This window comes from Ascaphus truei, chromosome 3, assembly GCF_040206685.1.
Source record: "Ascaphus truei isolate aAscTru1 chromosome 3, aAscTru1.hap1, whole genome shotgun sequence".
NCBI lineage: Eukaryota > Metazoa > Chordata > Amphibia > Anura > Ascaphidae > Ascaphus > Ascaphus truei.
Window position 1 is genome coordinate 190,073,448 of NC_134485.1, and position 22,423 is coordinate 190,095,870.

The following is a 22,423-nucleotide window of genomic DNA, read 5'->3' on the forward strand; positions in this document are numbered from 1 at the left end:
AGTACACTACAGTATATACTGTTGTAATATAATAAATATACTATATAAATACGGTATACTGTTGTTATATCATAATAAATACACATCATATACTGTATATTCGTTGTCAGATGAATTGCAATATACCAAAAGTGTATACTGCTGCACAAAAAATATAAATTGACCACACATACAGTACACTACAGTATATACTGTTGTAATATAATAAATATACTATATAAATACGGTATACTGTTGTTATATCATAATAAATACACATCATATACTGTATATTCGTTGTCAGATGAATTGCAATATACCAAAAGTGTATACTGCTGCACAAAAAATATAAATTGACCACACATACAGTACACTACAGTATATACTGTTGTAATATAATAAATATACTATATAAATACGGTATACTGTAGATGTACACTACAGTTTTCTATATTTTTTTTGGTTAAGTTTTATAAATACAGTATACTTACGCATTTGTTATCTTTGGTGCCTTTTTGCGGTCTCTGTTTTTTCCTTGTGCATGATAGCACACAGTGCTTGATGGCACAACGAGGCCAGAAGCAGTTAACCAGCGCTGGATATCTGCAATTCGTTTTCCGCTCGTGTACATCTCCTTCATTCTCATGCTGAGATCCTTTGAAATCTTCTTAACAGGCATTGCTGCGAGTACTGTAGAAAGAAATACAAACACAAGAATGTGTATTCGATGTTTAGTCGATGTGTATTCAATGTGCAGTGAATCCACAAAATGGATGGTATATTTATATGTTAATGACTCACATAACAGACCACCCACTTTCAACACCTGTACCTGGCCGCCATGCATAAAAGGTTGTACACGTTGCATAGCCCACCACTTGCTGATCTTTATCTGAGCCATTGTCCAGATACTGCATTGTGCCTCCCGCTTACATGGAGCAGCCCCGGTTCTATGGACGAAAGAATCATCTCACCTCTGCTGTGCCTGCCACACTGAAAAAGAGAAAGGCAGTTACCGTTTCCAAGCCAAAGGCAAAGCGACAGGCTAAGGCCAACAAAGAAAACCTTCTGCTGACCCCAAAGGCTAAGGCTTTTAAAACACGTCAGCCTTATTATGTGAAGAAGAAATACGGTACTGTGCTCGGTACGCAAGACGCATGGCAGCCAACTCACCGAATCCGCAGACCACTTCCCATAAGCTTCGACGACTCTGCTGTAGCTGTCCCGGAAATCTTCAGCCCGGCTTCTCCACCCCCATCTTCTCCGGTTCCATCTGAAGATGCTGCTGCCTCTGAAATCAACGGGTCACTGTCTCCTTTGCTCTTGGACGACTCTGCTTCTCTCCCGGAAATCCAGCGGTCACCTTCTCCATCCCTCTTCCACCACGCTGCAGCTTCTCCTGTACCGGGCATTCCCAGGTCACCTCTTCCACTCTCCATCGATGCCGCTTCTCTCCAGGGAACCCCCATCTCATCCTCCGTTGCACCCATCCCCCCAGATCTCCAGATGCCATGCACAAGCAGCTCGTTGGACCGGATCCTGAATGGGCTAAGTGTGGATCTCCCCGGGAATTCTAGTGTGCTGGCAAAGCTAGATCTGTTTCTGGAGTCGGTGCTACATATGGAGCAAGGGATGCTACAAATGGAGCAGCGGCTGGATCAACGGATGCACAAGATAGAGGCAGACATAGCGGGCATACATTATTTGCTCGGTGTTAATGCCCCTGTTTCCCCGACGCTGGAGCAGGGGGGTGACATGGATGTGATGCATGGTACCTTCGACCCCCTTCCATCACCAAGCACACCCCCTCCACCAGAAGATACAGTGTACTATGCTATTGAGGAGGACATGACAACCCCGTCAAGACCACGCCAGGAGACAACCCGGCGACCACTACCGGAGGAAAGCTTCCTCCCAGACACCCTACCATTGCCCATCGCCTCAAGTACACCCGCTCCCAAAAGACTTCCTACACCCGCTCGCATACAAACAGTGCCCGACATCTCCCTGTGCGATCTGCCACCGGCACTGAGGGAGAAGTATAGGGTGAGGAGTGCTGGTATACCACACAAGTATGCCTTGATCATATTTAAACACCATGTTCCCTACAAATTGTACTGCGAGTGGGTGTTCAAAGTGAACTATGATGGGAATCGCCAAAAAAATGCCCTTCCTGCCAATTTAAGGAAAAAGATTGTGGAAGAAATGCAGCGCTATTACCCTGTTACAGATCCTGTAATGAGAGGCGTTAGAGACTGCATTAATGGCGTTTTGCGCCATGCAAGGCATCGGCCATGGCTGGAAAATGGGGAGGACTTTCAGTGAGACCATACTGTAATATTGTGCTGTACTGTACAGTACATGTTTTACCCTATAGTACCTGCTGTACTTAAACAAAGGATACTGAATGTTGTTGTGTGTTGCACGGTTTTTGTACTGTATTTGTAAATAAAAGTTTTTGGTGGCGACTTCAGCAATAAAAGAACTGGTTAATTTATCTCACACTCAGTACTACTGTACAAACTGCTTTTTGCTGCCAGACTGCAGACCAGCAACATTGTAACAAAAGAGCAATGAGCGCGCAATTGGCGTGGGAACTTCTGTTCTAAGGCCCCTATAAATAATATTCTTTATTTTACTTATAAACTCACATTTATAAACCCCGTCACCCACCCCCGCTAAACACAATAAAAAATAATCACACACAGCATCCCCGCAATAAATAAATAAATAAATACAAATAAATACATTTGAAATACATTTTTATTTATAGTGTAGATGTGCAGGGGGTCTCTGGAGCTGAACCGCACTGGTTTCAGGTCGGGGGACCCCGTGCCCCCCGAGATACAGGCCCCTTTAGGGGGTGCCGGTATCCCTCTGCGTTGAAAGCCCCGATCACGTGACCGCGGCCTGTAAACCAAGCAGAGCAGAGGGACACCGGCACTCCCTAAAGGGGCCTGTATCTCGGGGGGCACGGGGTCCCCAGACCTGAAACCTGTGCGCTTCAGCTCCGGAGACCCCCTGCACATGTACACTGTGAATAAAACACACACATCATTAAAGAATCATTCTTTAGCTTAGCGTCTATGCGCTATGGTAAAGAAGCAGCATTTCTGTCTTTTTAATAATATTGTACAGTGAGCAGGGGGTTCCCTGAGACAGAAATCTAATCTCAGGGGACCCCCTGCTCCTGCACAATATTATTAAAAGTTCAGAAACGAGGCTTCATTAGCATAGCGTATAGCCGCTAAGGTAATGAAGGGGTTAAGGCATAATAACCAATAAATACATTCAATACACTACCCACTACCCATGGCAACCTCCGCTGCTGTACAGTAAAACAGAGAAAAAAAATAACACTTTCAAAGTAATGTCCCCTAACTCCTTAATCACCATGGCGGCTATTAACCGCTACAGTCATGAAGAGGTTAACCCGCCCTCACCCACCACTCGGGACGCCTACTGTACATACCCTCCCACTCTAACCCCCCACCCCGTGAGGCCTAACCACCCTCAACCCTCACCCACTAACTACCCACAAGGGAGGCCTACCCACATACCGTTGGGGAAACACCCCACCCCCACCCCAGTACCCACAATAAAAACAGTACAATCACCCACAATAAACAGCATTCTATTTATTAAATACATTACCCACCCCCTGTGCCCCCCCCCATAAATACAAGATTTATTCTTTTACATTCAGGGTCCATAACGCAGCCCCACGCTAGTCCCCGGTGGGCTGGCAGGGCACCTGGACAGACCTACAGTTTACCAGCAGCATTCCACAGGTTCTGGAGGCCTGCTGGTGGATCCTGCCAGCACCATGGCGCCCAGGTGGTCTCCTTGGGTCACCGTGAGCCACAATTGGGTCCACACGGTAGGCCCAAGGATGTCTGGGAGCCCCGGGTCAAACCCACAGGTGTCTGCGGGGCCTCGGGTGGTTCCCATGGGGGTCTGGGGAACTCACGGGTGCTCACTACGGGTCCGCAGTGCCCCCACAGAAGTGGGACCACACATCATCATCCCCGCACCTACGGGTCGGAGGTGCCCCCACAGAAGTGGGACCACACATCGTCATGCCCGCAGACTACGGGTCCGCGGTGCCCCCACAGAAGTGGGACCACACATCATCATCCCCGCATGTGTCACCCGTGGAACCACCAGCCTGCTACCCTTTAGGATACCCGAGGATTCCCCGCGGGTGGTCTCCAGAGGTCCCACGCAAAACCACGGAAGTAACCCTGAATGTAAAAAAAATAAACCTGGCCTATACATTCAATACATACACCCTCCCCCCCAACACCTACTGTACAATAATGTGCAAAATAACTATTATCCAGATATGGATAATAGATTAATTGCCCATTATTAAAAACATTAACTAGCATATACAAATAAATAAAGTACTACTGACCTCATCAATACGAAGTGTCCGATGCCAGCGCCTTCCTTCTCTTGCCCACACAAAACATAGCCAAAACCAAGGCAATACATTGCAAGTACAGTACATTCAGATATCAATTAACCCCTTAAACACCTTATCGGATAATAACCGCAAAGGTAATTAAGGGGTTAAGCCACACAGGAACGATACCCACCCTTCACCCATGAATTTGTACTGTGGCTTCATCATGCAACTATATATATATATATACACTGTATATATATATACAGAGAGACAGAGAGAAAGAGAGAGAGAGAGATATATATACAGTATATATATATATATATATATATATATATATATATATATATATATATATATATATACATATATATATATATATATATATATATATATATATATATACACACACGTTATATACACACCCATGATAAACCAATATACAGTACAAATAAATGTAGAAGGGTTATCAAAAGCATACTGCCCTACAACCAAACACGTCTCCATACAGACACTACATTAAAATCAATTTCCTTTAAAAATCCTAACTGATCTCACAATCTACTGTACTGTATATGATCACAAACCAATGAAAAAAGTCACATTCCAAAATGCATAAAATCTATGCACCATACTGTATACATTCTGCAAATTAATCAACGTAAACAAAAATCAATTAGCAATCATTATTTAGATCTCTAAACATTTCACACTCAATCATGAACAATGAAACCATTAACAGATTCACGCCTAGAGCAGAACAATTAAGCCTTTGAAAAAATATAAGTACCGACAAAAATACAACCTTTCCAAACCAAGCCTACCTACAGTATCCCTGACCTTCCTCAAACACACAATACAATACCAAGGAATATCAGGGATAAAGTTCCCACGCTCTGATTGGCTCTGGTATACCATGTGTCAGGGGCTTGGGGGAGAAAGGATGTGACGTCAATAAGGATAAAGTTCCCACGCTCTGATTGGCTACCGTACCACGTGACAGGTTTTCATTGACGTCACATCCTTTCTCCCCCAAGCCCCTGACACATGGTATACCAGAGCCAATCAGAGTAGGGATAAAGTTCCCACGCTCTGATTGGCTCTAGTACCATGTGTGCACGGCCATGTGCCTTTTCATGACGTCAACTTAAAGGCAATTGAAGCAAAGCCATTCTGATTGGCTGTGCTTTCATTCCCTTTAAGTGACGTCATCATTTTTTTATTATCGGCCAAAACACATGGTTTTCACGGTCCAATCAGGACCGTGGGAACCATGACGCAAAATGTGACGTCATAGGTCTTTAAAAGCCTATGTCGTCTCATTTTGCAGCCAGACGCCGCGGAGGAAGGACCTCCGGAGAAGAAAAAAGACAAGGGCGTGGCCGATGATGGAAAGAAGACCACGCCCTGCCCCGCCCGGAAGGAGATAGAAGAAAGAAGAATACAGATGAAGATGTATTACAAGTAGAAGACCCGTGGATTGGTTTGGATTTTTAGTTTAATGTTTATTATTTTGAATGGTTTATTATTTTATGGGTTCCTGATCGTGGATTGGTTCGTGAGTAAGCTGGGCAACGGGAGTCGGTGGGGGCAAGTAATGGTAAGTGAACTACAGTAAAGAAATGTATTTTATTTAACTTGTTAATTTTTTCAAAAGGTTTTTTAACCTGTGTATTTTTTTTTTTTTTGTGGTATATCATTTCTTGCCACTGTATGTATGTATGTACAATATATATGTCTAGAGAGATATACTGTACAGTATACATTCAGGGTAAGAAATGATGATGTTTTAAAAGCTGGATTAGATGTGTTTTTAATTATTTTGTGAGTTTAACGTATTTTAAAATTAGATACTGTACAGTAGATGTATTCCTTGGTATTGTATTGTGTGTTTGAGGAAGGTCAGGGATACTGTAGGTAGGCTTGGTTTGGAAAGGTTGTATTTTTGTCGGTACATATATTTTTTTCAAAGGCTTAATTGTTCTGCTCTAGGCGTGAATTTGTTAATGATTTTATTGTTCGGGATCTAGTCTGAATTGTTTAGGGATGTAAATAATGATTGCTAATTGAGTTTTGTTTACTTGGTTGATTACAGTAATTTGCAGAATGTATATGGTGCATACAGTAGATATTTAGGCATTATTTATATTGGAATGTAAGTTGTTTAAATGGCTTTTCAGAGGTTTAGTGATGATTTACAGTAGATTGAGAGATCAGTTATGAATATTAAAGGAAATTTATTTTAATTTAGTGTGTATGTATGGAGAAGAGTTTGGTTGTAGGACAGTGCTTTTGATAACCCTTCTACATTTATTTGTACTGTATATTGGTTTATCATGGGTGTGTATATAACGTGTGTGTATTTATATATATATATATACAGTATATATATATATATATACGGTATACAGTATATATATCTCTCTCTCTCTCTCTCTTTCTCTCTGTCTCTCTGTGTATATATATATATATACAGTATATATATATAGTTGCATGATGAAGCCACAGTACAAATTCATGGGTGAGGGTGGGTATCGGGCCTGTGTGGCTTAACCCCTTAATCACCTTTGCGGTTATTATCTGATAAGGTGTTTAAGGGGTTAATTGATATCTGAATGTACTGTACTTGCAATGTATTTCCTTGGTTTTGGCTATGTTTTGTGTGTGCAAGAGAAGGAAGGCGCTGGCATCGGACACTTCGTATTGATGAGGTCAGTAGTACTTTATTTATTTGTATATGCTAGTTGATGTTTTTAATAATGGGCAATTAATCTATTATCCATATCTGGATAATAGTTATTTTGCACATTATTGTACTGTAGGTGTTGGGGGGGAGGGTGTATGTATTGAATGTATAGGCCAGGTTTATTTTTTTTACATTCAGGGTTACTTCCGTGGTTTTGCGTGGGACCTCTGGAGACCACCCGCGGGGAATCCTCGGGTATCCTAAAGGGTAGCAGGCTGGTGGTTCCACGGGTGACACATGCGGGGATGATGATGTGTGGTCCCACTTCTGTGGGGGCACCGCGGACCCGTAGTCTGCGGGCATGACGATGTGTGGTCCCACTTCTGTGGGGGCACCTCCGACCCGTAGGTGCGGGGATGATGATGTGTGGTCCCACTTCTGTGGGGGCACCGCGGACCCGTAGTGAGCACCCGTGAGTTCCCCAGACCCCATGGGAACCACCGAGGCCCCGCAGACACCTGTGGGTTTGACCCGGGGCTCCCAGACATCCTTGGGCCTACCGTGGGGACCCAATTGTGGCTCACGGTGACCCAAGGAGACCACCTGGGCGCCATGGTGCTGGCAGGATCCACCAGCAGGCCTCCAGAACCTGTGGAATGCTGCTGGTAAACTGTAGGTCTGTCCAGGTGCCCTGCCAGCCCACCGGGGACTAGCGTGGGGCTGCGTTATGGACCCTGAATGTAAAAGAATAAATCTTGTATTTATGGGGGGGGGGGGGCACAGGGGGTGGGTAATGTATTTAATAAATAGAATGCTGTTTATTGTGGGTGATTGTACTGTTTTTATTGTGGGTACTGGGGTGGGGGTGGGGTGTTTCCCCAACGGTATGTGGGTAGGCCTCCCTTGTGGGTACTGACTGGGTGGTTAGGCCTCACGGGTGGGGGGGGTTAGTGTGGGAGGGTATGTAGGCATCCCGAGTGGTGGGTGGGTGAGGGTGGGTTAACCCCTCCATGACTGTAGCGGTTAATAACCGCTATGGTGATTAAGGGGTTAGGGGACAATACTTTGTATGTTTTAATTTTTGTGTCTGTTTTGCAGAAGCGGAGGGGCCATGGCCAGGATGGGGGGGGGGGGTTAACGGTATGTGGGTAGGGGGTGAGGGTGGTTAGCAATGCAGGGAGGGAGATTTACTGGTAACAGAAACATCTCTCTCCCTTCAATGTAATCTGTTTAACACAAACATTAGGGGGGGAAGGGGCTTTAGGCCTTTATATCTCTGTCCCTTCAGTGTAATCTGCTTAACAGAAACATTAGGGGGGAGGGGGCTTTAAACAATGCTGTGTATAATGTACTGTATAAGGTTTTTTACAATTAGATAGATGTAATCCTTGGTATTGTAAGGGTTAGTTTGGTTTTAAATTGTCTTTTCTGGTTGGTACTTACAGTATACAGTATATTGATTTTGGTTTACTTGATTGGTTAAAATACTGTAGTTGACTTGTTTGGAAGTGTTTGTACAGTATTTACTGGTAGAGTAGCTTGCAATTATATTGTTAACATTCATTTGCAGAATGTACAGTACTGTATATGGTGCATAGATTTAATGCTATGCATCATTTACAGTATACAATGTAAATGCAATGTACTGTGTGGATTGTAATGTTATGTTTTATATTGTAAAATAAGTTACTGTAGGATTATTAAATGGATTATTATTATTGTCTGTATAGAGAAGCGTTATCTGTAGGACAGTATGATTTTGATAACCATTCTACATGTATTTGTACTATTGGTTCATCATGTGTGTATATATACTGTATACTGTATATATATATATATATATATATATATATATATATATATATATATATATATATATATATATATACACATCTACACTATCAATAAAAATGTATTTCAAATGTATTTATTGGCATTTATTTATTTATTTATTTATTTAGATTTATTTATTAATTGTGGGGCTGCTGTGCGTGAATTTTTTTTATTGGGGGTGAGGGGGGTGTTTGGCCCTTGGTGTGAGTTTACGACTTACAGCAGCAGCAGCACAATTAATAAATAAATCTAAATAAATAAATAAATAAATACATTTGAAATACATTTTTATTGATAGTGTACATGTGCAGGGGGTCTCCGGAGCTGAAGCGCACAGGTTTCAGGTCTGGGGACCCCGTGCCCCCCGAGATACAGGCCCCTATAGGGGGTGCCGGTATCCCTCTGCTCTGCTTGGTTTACAGGCCGCGATTACGTGATCGGGACCTTTAAACGCAGAGCACTCAGCACTCAGAAACACAGGCCAGGCAGATTTAACACACACACACAATAGGGGGAGGTTTTTTTACATACCAGTAGCTTGCAGGGAAGCTTAACGCACACACACAATAGTGGGATAGGGGGAGGGGGTTTTACATAGATTAGAGAGAAGGCAGGGCGTTTTAAAAGCGAGAATAGGGGGAGGGGGTTTTACATAGATTAGAGAGAAGGCAGGGAGTTTTAACACAGACGTGAAAAATATGTATTGAATGTATTAATTGTTTATTATGCCTTAACCCCTTCATTGCCTTAGCGGCTATCCGCTATGGTAATGACGCAGCATTTTCCGTATTTTTAATAATATTGATCAGGAGCAGGGGGGGGGGGGGGTTCCCTGAGCATTAATTTCTGGCTCAGGGAACCCCCTGCTCACTTTACAATATTATTAAAATAATGCTTCTTTACCATAGCGCATAGACGCTAAGGTAAAGAACGAGTGTTTATTTATACTGTATATTGTATGTGTTTTATTGATAGTGTACATGTGCAGAGGGTCTCCAGAGCAGAAGCGCACAGGTTTCAGGTCTGGGGACCCCGTGCCCCCCGAGATACAGGCCCCTTTAGGGGGTGCCGGTATCCCTCTGCTCTGCTTGGTTTACAGGCCGCGGTCACGTGATCGCGGCCTGTAAACCAAGCAGAGCAGAGGGATACCGGCACCCCCTAAAGGGGCCTATATCTCGGGGGGCATGGGGTCCCCAGACCTAAAACCAACGCGGTTCAGCTCCGGAGACCCTCTGCACATCTACACTATCAATAAAAATGTATTTCAAATGTATTTATTGTCATTTATTTATTTATTTTTTGGCGGCTGCTGTGTGTATTTTATTGTTGTGGGTTGCGGGAGGGTGGGTGAATGGGGTATTCGCCCCAACGATGGTTGGGGAGGGCTTGCGGGGGGGGTGGGGTAGCGGGAGGGCTTAACCCCTTCATGACCGTAGCGGTATTAACTGCTACGGTCGTGAAGGGGTTAAGTGCACCCGCAACCCCCCCCCCCTCCCGCAAGTCCTAAACTCACTCCAAGGGCCAAATACCCCCCTCACCCATCCCCACTACACACAATAAAGCGGGCACGGTGGGTTAACCCCTTCATTGCCTTAGCGGCTATCCGCTATGGTAATGACGCAGCATTTTCCGTATTTTTAATAATATTGATCAGGAGCAGGGGGGAGGGGGTTCCCTGAGCATTAATTTCTGGCTCAGGGAACCCCCTGCTCACTTTACAATATTTTACAATAATGCTTCTTTACCATAGCGCATAGACGCTAAGGTAAAGAACGAGTGTTTATTTATACTGTATATTGTATGTGTTTTATTGATAGTGTACATGTGCAAGGGTCTCCAGAGCAGAAGCGCACAGGTTTCAGGTCTGGGGACCCCGTGCCCCCCGAGATACAGGCCCCTTTAGGGGGTGCCGGTATCCCTCTGCTCTGCTTGGTTTACAGGCCGCGGTCACGTGATCGGGACCTTAAACGCAGAGGGATACCGGCACCCCCTAAAGGGGCCTGTATCTCGGGGGGCACGGGGTCCCCAGACCTAAAACCAACGCGGTTCAGCTCCGGAGACCCCCTGCACATCTACACTATCAATAAAAATGTATTTCAAATAATTTTTAATGTGCGGATGTTTGCGCAGAGAGAGAGCAGCGGATCTCTCTCTGCTGCAAACACATCTCGCCCCCGCCGCCCATACAGTAGTATCATTTATGTATGTGCATATACAGTACAGTACAGTACTGTACAGTACTGTATGTTAGGGCTTACAGGGGTTGTTGTTATACAGTATATACAGTATATAGTATACAGTATATACTGCATTACAATTCATTATAGGGGACGGCTTCACAGAGAATAGCTCGCAAGCGCCACCATGTGTATTTTGACGGCATTGCAGTATTGTAACCAGCCGGAATAAAAAGCTTAAATTCCGGCCGGAAAATAACGCAATGCACTCTGGCAGAAAACTATCAGAAACCTGAATACACCCGAGTATACCCGAATTCGCGGGACTAGCCATGCTCGAATAAAGTGTGTCGCCAGTGTACATTTCCTTTATCAAAATAGGTCCAACTTTTTTTTAAATACATCTATTGTATCTGCCATCCCAATCTCCATGGGTAATGAATTCCACATTTTAACTGCCCTTACTGTAAACAACCATTTCCTTTGTTGCTTGTGAAATCTCCTTCCCTCCAATCTTAAGGGATGACTTTGTGTCATTTGTACTGCCCTTGGGATGAATAGTTCTTTTGAAAGCTCCTTGTATTGACTCAGAATATATTTGTATATAGGTATAATATCCCCTCTTAGATGCCTCATTTCTAATGTAAACAAATCTAATTTTGCTGGCCTCTCCTCATAAATGAGATTATCCGTCCCATTTATTAATTTGGTGGCTCTTCTCTGCACTTTCTCTAGTTCCATAATGTATTTTCTAAGGACTGGTGCCCAAAACTGTACTCCATATTCAAGGTGTGGTCTTACTAATAGAAACTCGAGTGTAACGGATCGGGGGACTCGCGCTTCCCATCGTGTCCCCGTCACCCCAGGTCCCATGGAAGCTAGCTGTCCCGCTCCCCTACGTCCCCAATCTCTATCCTCCTCCCTGCGCCGTTCCTCCATGGCACGTCCGCATGCCCAGGCACACGTTCTGTGCACGCACACGGTTTTCTCACCGAGCGCGCGCGCTCTCGATCTCTTGCCTCCTATCGTGGTACACATGCCCCTCAGTGTTCCTCTGTCATCCCAGCCCTTTCTCTACCTGGTTCCTCCACTCCTCCTTCCATCAGTATCCCGTGCCGAGCGCCTCCTCTGCGATGCTTCCCCCATGCTCTGGTACACGCGCGGTGCGCGCGCATACAGTAACAAGGTTACAGAAGACGCGCGCATCTGCTCTATTTACCAGCCCTCCCCAGGCACTAGCTCCGCCCCCCATCGGTTGAAGCAATTACCCTCGATTACCTCCCCGTCTCCTCCCCTGATCTCACAGACCTATCCCTGCAATTACCCACTCAAACCTCTGCTCCTCCCTTCACCCCTATTGGCCCTTCTTCCCATATAACCTCTCTCTGTCCTCTCAGTCCTTGCTCTGCATAGCTTTCCTGTAGCTCCTGTGTGTGCAGTGTCTATGCCTAGCTCCCTTGTCTGTTTCAGCTCTGGTTCCTGTCCCTTCCCCTGTTTGGATTCCTTTGGTTTGAAATTGAAGTCTGCTTTGGATTTGACTACGCTGCCTTCTCCTGCTCTTGAACCCTGGCTTTCGGACATCACTACGCTGCTCTCTCCAACCCCTGAACTCTGGTTTTTGGACATTACCTTCCGACCTCTGGCACCCCGGATTCAGCAAGTATAGCATTAACCCTTACTCATCAGGCCCAGCAATGCAATTACCACACTCCGGGCACGCCCTCACTGCTGTGGGTGCGTGTTATACCCTTACCCACCTCAGTACTGGGGACTGGCCAGGTCTGCGGGCATACAGGCGTTACATCGAGGGGGTGTAACTGGGCGCTCCTACAAGTGATCTTAGTGTCCTAAAATTATGCAAAAAAAATTTCAGGAAATAAGAGTGATAATTTGAGAATTAAACCAATACTTAACACACAAGTGATAACATTGTGACGTCTATATAAAATACTGTGAAAAAAGGTGAAACAAACCTACTACCTACACAAAAATAAATATATATATTTTTTTTTTGTAGGTAGTAGGTTTGTATATAGGTTTGTATATATATAATTGAAAATGTTGTATGTTTGCTGTGCTTATGGGCAATCTGATTGGTCCGTCGGTCTGTCACTCAGCCTCTGGCCAATCAGATTTGTCCGTGGCCCACCCCCGCCCCCGCACACCTCATTGGCCAGCGTGGTTCGCTGAACGCACCTACCCATCTACCACACTCTCAGAAGAATCAATCCAGCAACACTTTCCAGCCTCTCCACCTGCTTTCACCGCAGAAAGCAGCCACCGCCCCCCCCCCCAACACCACCCCCCCTCACATGAACCGCCACCTCACACACCCCTCGAGTTGTGGTGCCGCGCTGCTCCACGGGCACCAACCCCCCCCCCCCCCAACAACACCCCCCCCTCACCCCGGGATGTACACCCCTTCACAGGTGTCTGACCCCCATGTTCACAACTCCGTTCCCCTTCAGAGCTCCATCCTCCCTTCTTCACAGCTCGGGTCCCCACTCCTCCTCCTTCATAGCTGCGGTCTCCCGTCCCTGCCCCCCACATCACTCTCCCCCCCTGGCCCCAACATACCTGTCCTCCACCTTGCACGTCACCTAAGTCTCCCCCCCTTGCACGTCACATCTCTCCCACCCCTTGCACGTCACCTGACTCTCCCCCCCTTGCACCTCACATCCCTCTCCCGCCCCTTGCACGTCACATAACTCTACCCCCCCTTGCATGTCACATGACTCTCCCCCCTTGCAGCTAACATCACTCCCTCCCTTGCACCTCACATAATTCCCCCCCCTTGCACCTCACATGAGTCTCCCCCTTACACGTGACATCACTGTACCCTCCTTTGCACCTCACATTAGTGTCCCCCCAACACACAGACTGTCTGACACACACACACACACACACACACACACACACACACACACACACACACACACACAGTGAGACACACACACAAACACACACACACACACAGTGAAACACACACACAGTGTCACACACACATACACACAGTGTCACACACACACAGTCAGACACACACACACACACACAGTGTCACATACACACACACAGTGAGACACACACACACACACATAGTGAGAGACACACACAGTGAGAGACACACACACACAGGAGCTCTTCTTGGGCAGTAGCACGGGCTGGATGTTGGGCAGCACGCCCCCCTGCGCGTTGGTCACCCCGCCCGCAAGTTTGAAGGTTAGTGCCGGTGGGGAGAGGATGGGGGTTGGGTGTAGGAAAGGCGGTGCCAGTGTCCCTCCACCGGCTGCCCCAGGGGACACTCAACTACGCCGTGACCGCCACTGCCCTGCTCCCCCCCCCCCTGTGGAGCAGCGCGGCACCACAATGCGCGGGGTGTATGTGAGACGGCGGTTTGGGTGAGTTGTGTATGTGAAAATGTTTTTTATGCTTTTTGCCTACAAACAGTCTGAGCAACTTAAAAAAAACAACAAAAAAAAAACTCATGCAGCAGAGATCAGAATTAAAGGGATACACACCCAGGCAGGAAGCTTACACTGCCCTGAAACCTACAAAACCACAGATGGACTCTTTTCCCCAATCCCAAGAGGAGAGAGACTGCTGAAGCAGCTAAACCTTATTTGCCTATCACAAAGTGTAATATGGTCATTGAAATAGGGGTTTTGCCTTCCAGCCATAGTCAGGGTTCAAGAAGTGAGTCAGCCCTTAAAAAGGGATAGGTGTTTGTTGTTTTCAAAAGTTTCGCTGAAGCAGTGAATACAGATGGTGACCCACGAGCGGTACTGATTTTGCAAAGAAAGGTTGCCACACCGCATAGGGCTACCAGCTGTGAATGGAGTATATGCAGAAAAGTGTGAAAATTGATACAAGACTGTGCTGAAGCAGGGGAATTTTTAGCAAACAAATGCCGAGTGTAACATGCCCTACCGGGGAAAAAGTAATTGCTGAACTGTGTAAAAGGTATTCCAAAGCCAATTTCTGAGTGTTGAGTCCCCCTGCCGGGAGTGAAAGAAATATTCCACTGCAAAGAATGTTTTTTTTTCTGCAAGTAAAAAAGTCTACCTATGTATCTTGGGAGCAAAACAGACACCCAAAGTGTGAAGTGTGAATGCCATAATACCCAAAGATGAGACTGAAAATTACTGAACTCAAGCAGAAAACCTAATTCTGTTGCTGAAGCGGAGGGATTGCACCTAGCAAGTAAATGGTGTAAAGCAAACAGAAGTTTTTTCCTAGCAACTACACATTCAGCATACCTAATGAGAGATTATACCTAGCAAGTAAATGGTGTAAAGCAAATAGATATTTTTACCTAGCAACTGCACATCTTGTATACCTGATAAGAGAAAATGCATGCACAGTACTGCTGATATTGTAAAACTTACCCAAGAAAGAAAAGTCTACAGAGATGCCTGTGAGAGCTACGACCTCTACAAGCAAAATATGCCCACCTGTAGGACTACCACAATTGGGGGTTCTAGCAAATACAGTGGCAACAGCTGCAATAGCGCCTCCTGAGGTCAGGAAGAAAATTACACCTGATAGCCTAAAAATGGAGGACAAGATGCAGCGTTCCTGTAATGAACCCTACCCCACGGAAGAGTGGCCCTTCCAGTCCAATAAAGAGGAAGACATCTCTTATGGGGAACCCGAACCGAGTCACACCCACAAAACACCCCAAGAATGGTGGGGGTGCCTGAACTGGGCATGAACCGAAAAGACCGCTCCCTTTGATGACGAATATGATCAGCAAGAAAAAGAGCGGGAGCAGTGGATCACCGAATATTTCCGTCAGCTATTACAGTTGCAAGAAAAGCCGGGTGGATCCAGTGACGCTGCTAAAATTTCAAATGAAGATGGAGACCCCAGGTATCCCTGAAGGGACGTGTCATCCAAATCAAAAAGGCGGAAAAAGAAAAGCGGTTCTTCACTTACCGTGGAAGGAACAGACATGTCCGCAGATCCTGTGGAGGAAAAGGGGGTCCGAGTTGCCCTGAAGCCTAGAGAAAATGGAGAATTTGTCCCGCGGTTAACCGAATATCCAGAGGGCCCAAGGCAGAAGTCGTGTACCCCAAAGAAATGTCTGTCCGGTGCCAACAGTGAGGAACCCTCAACCAACCATCCCAGGGAAGCGGAGCCAGAACCAGTGAGTGTCGATCCCTTGACCAGCCCTGAGGATGCCCTGAAAAATGCCAGGCGTGACTGTGATCTACTTCGAGAACAATTGAAACTTGAGAGATAAGATAATGCTGAGTTACAGAAGACGATGCTCGCAATGTACTCTGAATCTGGAACAGAATTGGATGATCTCAAGACTGAGTTAGATACTGCAAACGCTACTATTTCCGGCATGGATGAAAAGCAAAGCCAATCTGATAAAATGATGACTAAGCTGAAGCGGAAGTATGAGGAGGCACTAAAGCAGATGACAGTCTTTCAGCAAGAGGTTCACACTCTTCGCGTAGAGCTGAATGCCTCACAACAGGAGGTCAACAATGTCCGGACAGAGGTGGATGTATCTCAGAAAGAGTTTCAGACCCTCCGCTGAGCACTGGATGCCTCACATGAGACCAACAGCTGCCGCACAGACCTGGAAGTTTCCAGAAAGGAACTCCACAGTCTCACTGAGGAGCTGGACATTTCTAAAGAAACGATTGTAAATCTTAATACAGATCTCCAAGTCTCCCAGAAGGAGCTTCAGACCCTCAACCTAGAGAAGGAAGTCTCACGCCAGGAGACTGTCATTCTCAAAGCATATGTGCGGAAATGGAAGGAGGACTGCAAAGAGGCCCTGAATAGTACAGAGACTGAAAAATGAGAAAATTTAAGATTACAAAGAAAAAATTTGACAAACGACGTCAAGGAAAAAAATGAAAAGCTGCACTAGCTTAAAGAAATAAATAGACTTTTGGAAGGTGAGAAGTTTGAAGCAGAGCACCGACTGCAGAACCAACTGCAAGGTCTCCATACGCACCTCGAGAAGGCTGAGGAGAAGCAGCGAACTCTGCAGGAAGACAATCTGCAGGCTGTTAAAGAAATTCAAGTGCTGCAGGAATGTCTGATTACCCAGTATGTCCCCGCAAAGCAGCATGAGAAACTGAAGGCTACCCTGAGCGTCACCAAAGCAACGCTAAAGGCCAAGCTTAGAACCCAGGTGATAAGGCCCAAAAGGGAGCACAAGAAGGTCCAGAAACAGAAACAAGTAACTGTGGCCCAAGCAAAGAAGTTCATAGTGCTTCACAATGCAATAAAAATGTGGAAGCAAGCTCAGAGAAAGCAAAGTACGCAGATAAATTCCCTGAGAAGAGACTTGCAAGACGCACTCAAACAGGTTGAGACTCTGCAGACCAGTAACTTACAGATTCCTCCAATACGGAAAAAGGTATTGGCTCTGCCCAATCACCAGTATCCCACAGTAACTAATGCATGTGAGGACAAGGGTACAGTGAGAGTTGGGGACTCTACGCACCTTCAAAACAAGATTACGAAGTTTGAGCCACCCAAGAAAGCACTAGCCAAACCTACAGCTGCCCAACAGGCAACAAACAGAGGTAGGAGTGTAGAATCAAAGCCAGAAGAATCCTTAGCTGAGGAAGCTGAAAAGATAGGACGTTCTCTGGAAAGGGCGGTGGAGGTGCAACTCAGTCCCAAAGAAGCTGAACTGTCGACTCCGTTGTTTGGAAGAGGTGCAGAAAGACCGCTTCAAAAGCGGAAAACTCTAAGGGCTAGTCCAAAACTGCTCTACAACTGTTGCCATACAGTTTGTCTACAAAAAGAGGAGTGCCCGACACAACAGAAATCTCATGACCGCGCACTCTGTAAAAAGACTTTACTTGGAAAAAGTCCTCCTCGAGCGACTGAGGAGTGCTGATCTCAAGCACCTTCAGGAGGAGACAAAAATAATCTGGAGAAAGGGCTGCAATCCCAGCGAGACAGAGGGTTCTCTTCCTCCATCCACTCTTATTCAAGTCACAAAGATCTCAAATGAGAGTGGAAGGATGGGCTTTGGCCGTGGTAAGCCCGAGCTTCCAACAAACAGGGGAGGTATGTAACAGGGGACTTATCCCTGTTCACAAATGTGCCTCTAATCCAGCAGTGTGGTGGTTAACTGCTGGTAGGCAATTAACTAACACCACCTGCCTGATTTAGATGGCTTAGAAAAGCCTGTCTTTTGAGACAGGAAGTGAGACTCCTTTGCTCACACCTAAGCTGAACTTTGGAGACAGAGCAGAGATTCCTTAGTCCACAACTGGGCTGAACTAAGGAAGGGATACTTGTCTTGAGCCCTGCCAGAAGAAATAGCAGAGCTGCTTTCAAGACACAGGGGAAACTTCTAAACCTGAATGCTGACACACCCTGAGGAAAAGGGAGCTGAACCAGGGACAGAGAATATTTTCCCTCCAAACCACAAGGAACAGATAAGACTTTTATTTACAAGACTTTTTATATCTGTTCATTTCATGCTACTGTATATGTTTGGGGCTGGGAGACATGCTTATCTAAGGGAGTTGTGAACCGCATAGTATTTCACTAGAAATACTCCCAAGTGAATAGAAGCTTTGTTTACCCCTTGTTTGGATGGTTTCCTGATGTTAAGGAAAAGGCGCAATAAAAGGCTTATTTAATTTCACCCTAATCAGTCTCCCTTGCATACCTCTGTGAGCGTCTGCCTACAGCCACGTTTGGCAAAAACCAAACACAGCATATCAGCACAAACACCTCATACCAACTGTCAAGCACGGTGGTAAAGGGGTGATGATTTGTGCTTGTTTTGCAGCCACAGTACCTGGGAACCTTGCAGTCATTGAATCGCCCATGAACTCCTCTGTATATCAAAGTATTCTAGAGTCAAATGTGAGGCCATCTGTCTGACAGCTAAAGCTTGGCCGAAATTGGATCACGATCCCAAGCACACCAGCAAATCTACAACAGAATGGCTTAAAAAGAAAAGAATCAAGGTGTTGCAATGGCCCATTCAAAGTTCAGACCTCAACCCGATTGAAATGCTGTGGCGGGACCTTAAGAGAGCTGTGCATAAACAAATGCCCACAAACCTCAATGAACTGAAGCAACGTTGTAAAGAAGAGTGGGCCAAAATTCATCCACAACAATGTGAGAGACTGATAAAGTCATACAGAAAACGATTACTTCGAGTTTCATGTTGGATAGTGCCAGCTGAAAGTGCTGTTACCGGAGGACATCTTTACATGGAACGCTGAGCAATGACATCATCCGGTTCCAGGATTATCCATACATCTTGCTGAGCTATCTGGTACAGCAGAGGAGGCACCAAAGGAACGGTTGGCGTGGACCCTTGCAGTCTTTGGCGAATGAGTATATCTCATATATGCTTGATTTTATGCTCTGTTTGTGAGTGCGCTTTTTATATGTTATAGTTCCATAAAACTTTTAGATACTTTAATACACTACACTGGCGACACACTTTATTCGAGCTCGGCTAGTCCCACGAATTCGGGTATACCCGGGTGTATTGAGGTTTGTGACTGTTTTCTGCCCGAGTGCATTGAGGTATTTTCCAGGCAGGGATTGAAGCATTTTATTCCCGCTGGCTGCAGTACTGCACAGTATATATATATATATACTGCATTACAATTCATGAATTTATGCCATCTGGTAGACACGCGAAGCATTGCAGCCTATTAAATCCTAATCATTATCATTTAACAGATCAGCCGCCCGTCAGCCAGGCATGAACCCAGGCTGGGAAGGCAAACGCAACGGGGCTTGTCAGAGGTGAGGAGCGGCGCATTCCAGGTATCTGCCAGGTACATACTGGGTATTTGCTCGAATAAAGTGTGTCGGTGCAGTAGGAGTGCGCCTGTTTTTCTTTTGTTTTTTCATATGTGTGTGTGTGTGTGTGTGTGTGTGTGTGTGTGTGTGTGTGTGTGTGTGTGTGTGTGTGTGTGTGTGTGTGTGTGTGTGTGTGTGTGTGTGTGTGTGTGTGTGTTTTATATATATAATGTGGTAGATGGTATTAAGAAGCAGAGTGACAACTTAGCACCATCTTAGACATTAAATAACAAATAACAAAAGGTCAACATTTTTGTTCTGTAGAACATTCCACCATATTTGACTTTGGGCGTAATATGTATGTATTGTTTCTAGCTTATACAACTTTGACATTGTCTATGTTGTTAAATCCAGGGACACCACACCCATAGAAGCAAAAAAAAATGACAGTTTTACAGTGCCAACAGTATATGTGCATAAGTGAGTCTCTGAGTAGCTATGTGCACAAGTAAGTGTGTATATCACTGTATGGATAAACGTGTCTAGACAGTTTTTTTAATGTACTTGTGCCATTTACTGTTCTGACTTGCACCATATGTGTAAGACTTGTTCATGTCAAGAAGGTTAATGCCACCTTAAAATTGGCAACATTTTTGATATAGGAAAAGAGATGCACAGAGGCGCATCATTTTATTAGTCTCACTGAAAATAAAAATATCACTTACCAGTATAAGCACATTCACATGTTCCTGACAGGTCCACAAACCTATACCAAAGTGATAACCTATGCCGCTCAACCTAGTACAATCAATCATATAATTGCAAAGATAGTTCAGGGTGCAAATAGGAAACATTGAGTATTTTTACATAAAGACCCACAAACCTGCCTTACCCATCATCACTTAGCATCCGTGCTTCACTACAGCCAGGGTTTCTGGATAATGACATACAAATTAGTACTCTTATGGGTAAATCCTCAGAGGTCCATAAAAACCTGGGCTACGGTACTAACGTAGTTCCCAGTTCAACGTGTATCCCCAAAGTTAATTAAACAATAGCTGTTCGGTAAACTACTGTAGCATTGTTACATTAGCTGTATTAATGGAGATTTCCATTGCGCAGAGATGTTTTAACCAATACACTGCACATGCGCATTGACAAAACTATAACATCCGTTCTAATTAACACACATGTGTTACAGACAGTTCTGCCACAAAAAAGAGAAGAGGATTTTCTGTAAATATTGTTCTTGTTATTTGACCTTTAAATGTTTTCTACCCTTGCAAGCTTAGTGTGCCTACCCCTTGATTTTACCCCCCCCCCACCTGTAAACGGAGGCTACACAGTTTTGTACAAGTAAAAATAAGGTCACAGCTTTATTTATTTCAAAACATTTACAAATTAACCTGTCAGCCAGCCCACTAGTCCCTGTATGCAGAAGAATCCATGCGTCCTGCAAGTACAGTAGCATGGTGGGAGACCCTTAGGCTCGTTTTATAGTGGCGGGCGCGCGCTATGCCGTGCGCGCAGATTTTTAGTTGACTGACGTCAGTCAGCCTTTCTATAGAAGGGCTGCGCGCGCGCACGGCAGGGAGAGGGGAGCCGAAAGACAGCGGCGAAGATGAAGAAAATCATCTTTTCGCGCCGCTGCCTGCGCTCAAATGTATGTATTAGTGTGTATGTGTGTATGTATGTATGCATGTATGCGTGGATGTGTGTTTGTATGGATGTGTGTGTGTGGGGGGGGGGGTAAATAATTGCACAAATAAAAATAAAAAAATTACTAAACTTTTTTTTATTTAAAAAAATCTTATTTAAGACTTAATTTCACTCACACAACATACACACACATACACACACATACATACACACACATATACACTTACCTGCAGCTCCCGGCACTATATACAGGAAAAGCATGCGGCACGTGCACGCATGTCGGTGACGCGCGGCACGTGCACGCATGTCGGTGACGCGCGGCACGCCGAGGGGTGGCCACTAGCAAGCCGGGAAATCTCCCGGCTTGCGGATCTGGCCGCAGTGCAATAAACTGTGTCGCCAGTGTAATAACATGTGGTTGTGGCAAGAGGTATGTGGGGAGGACGACTAGAGCCCTTAAAGTCAGGATGTTAGAGCATTTAAGGCTCATAAAATTGAGAGACACTAATCATCCAGTCTCAAAACATTTCACTGAATGTGGTCAGGGAGGAATTAATAATTTTTCCTTTTTTGGGGATTGAATCAGTTATTTCTAAATCTAGAGGAGGTGATCATATCAACCTTCTGGACCGTAGGGAGGCGTATTGGATCTTCACTCTCCAAACGCGCTTCCCTATGGGCTTGAACATTGACTGGCAACTAACACATTTTTTGTAAACATTTTTGTGATAGACGTATTAATTAGTTGGTAATACAGATTAAATAAGACAATTGTCATTATATTGGACATTATATTCTTATCATTATAACCTTTGAACCTATGCCTTATCATGCAAATATTATGCTAATATGTAAGCTTAAATTGTTCTTTGATGTATCTTGTGGATAATACTTCATATTTTATAATGGTTGTATTTCCCTGGTTCCTAT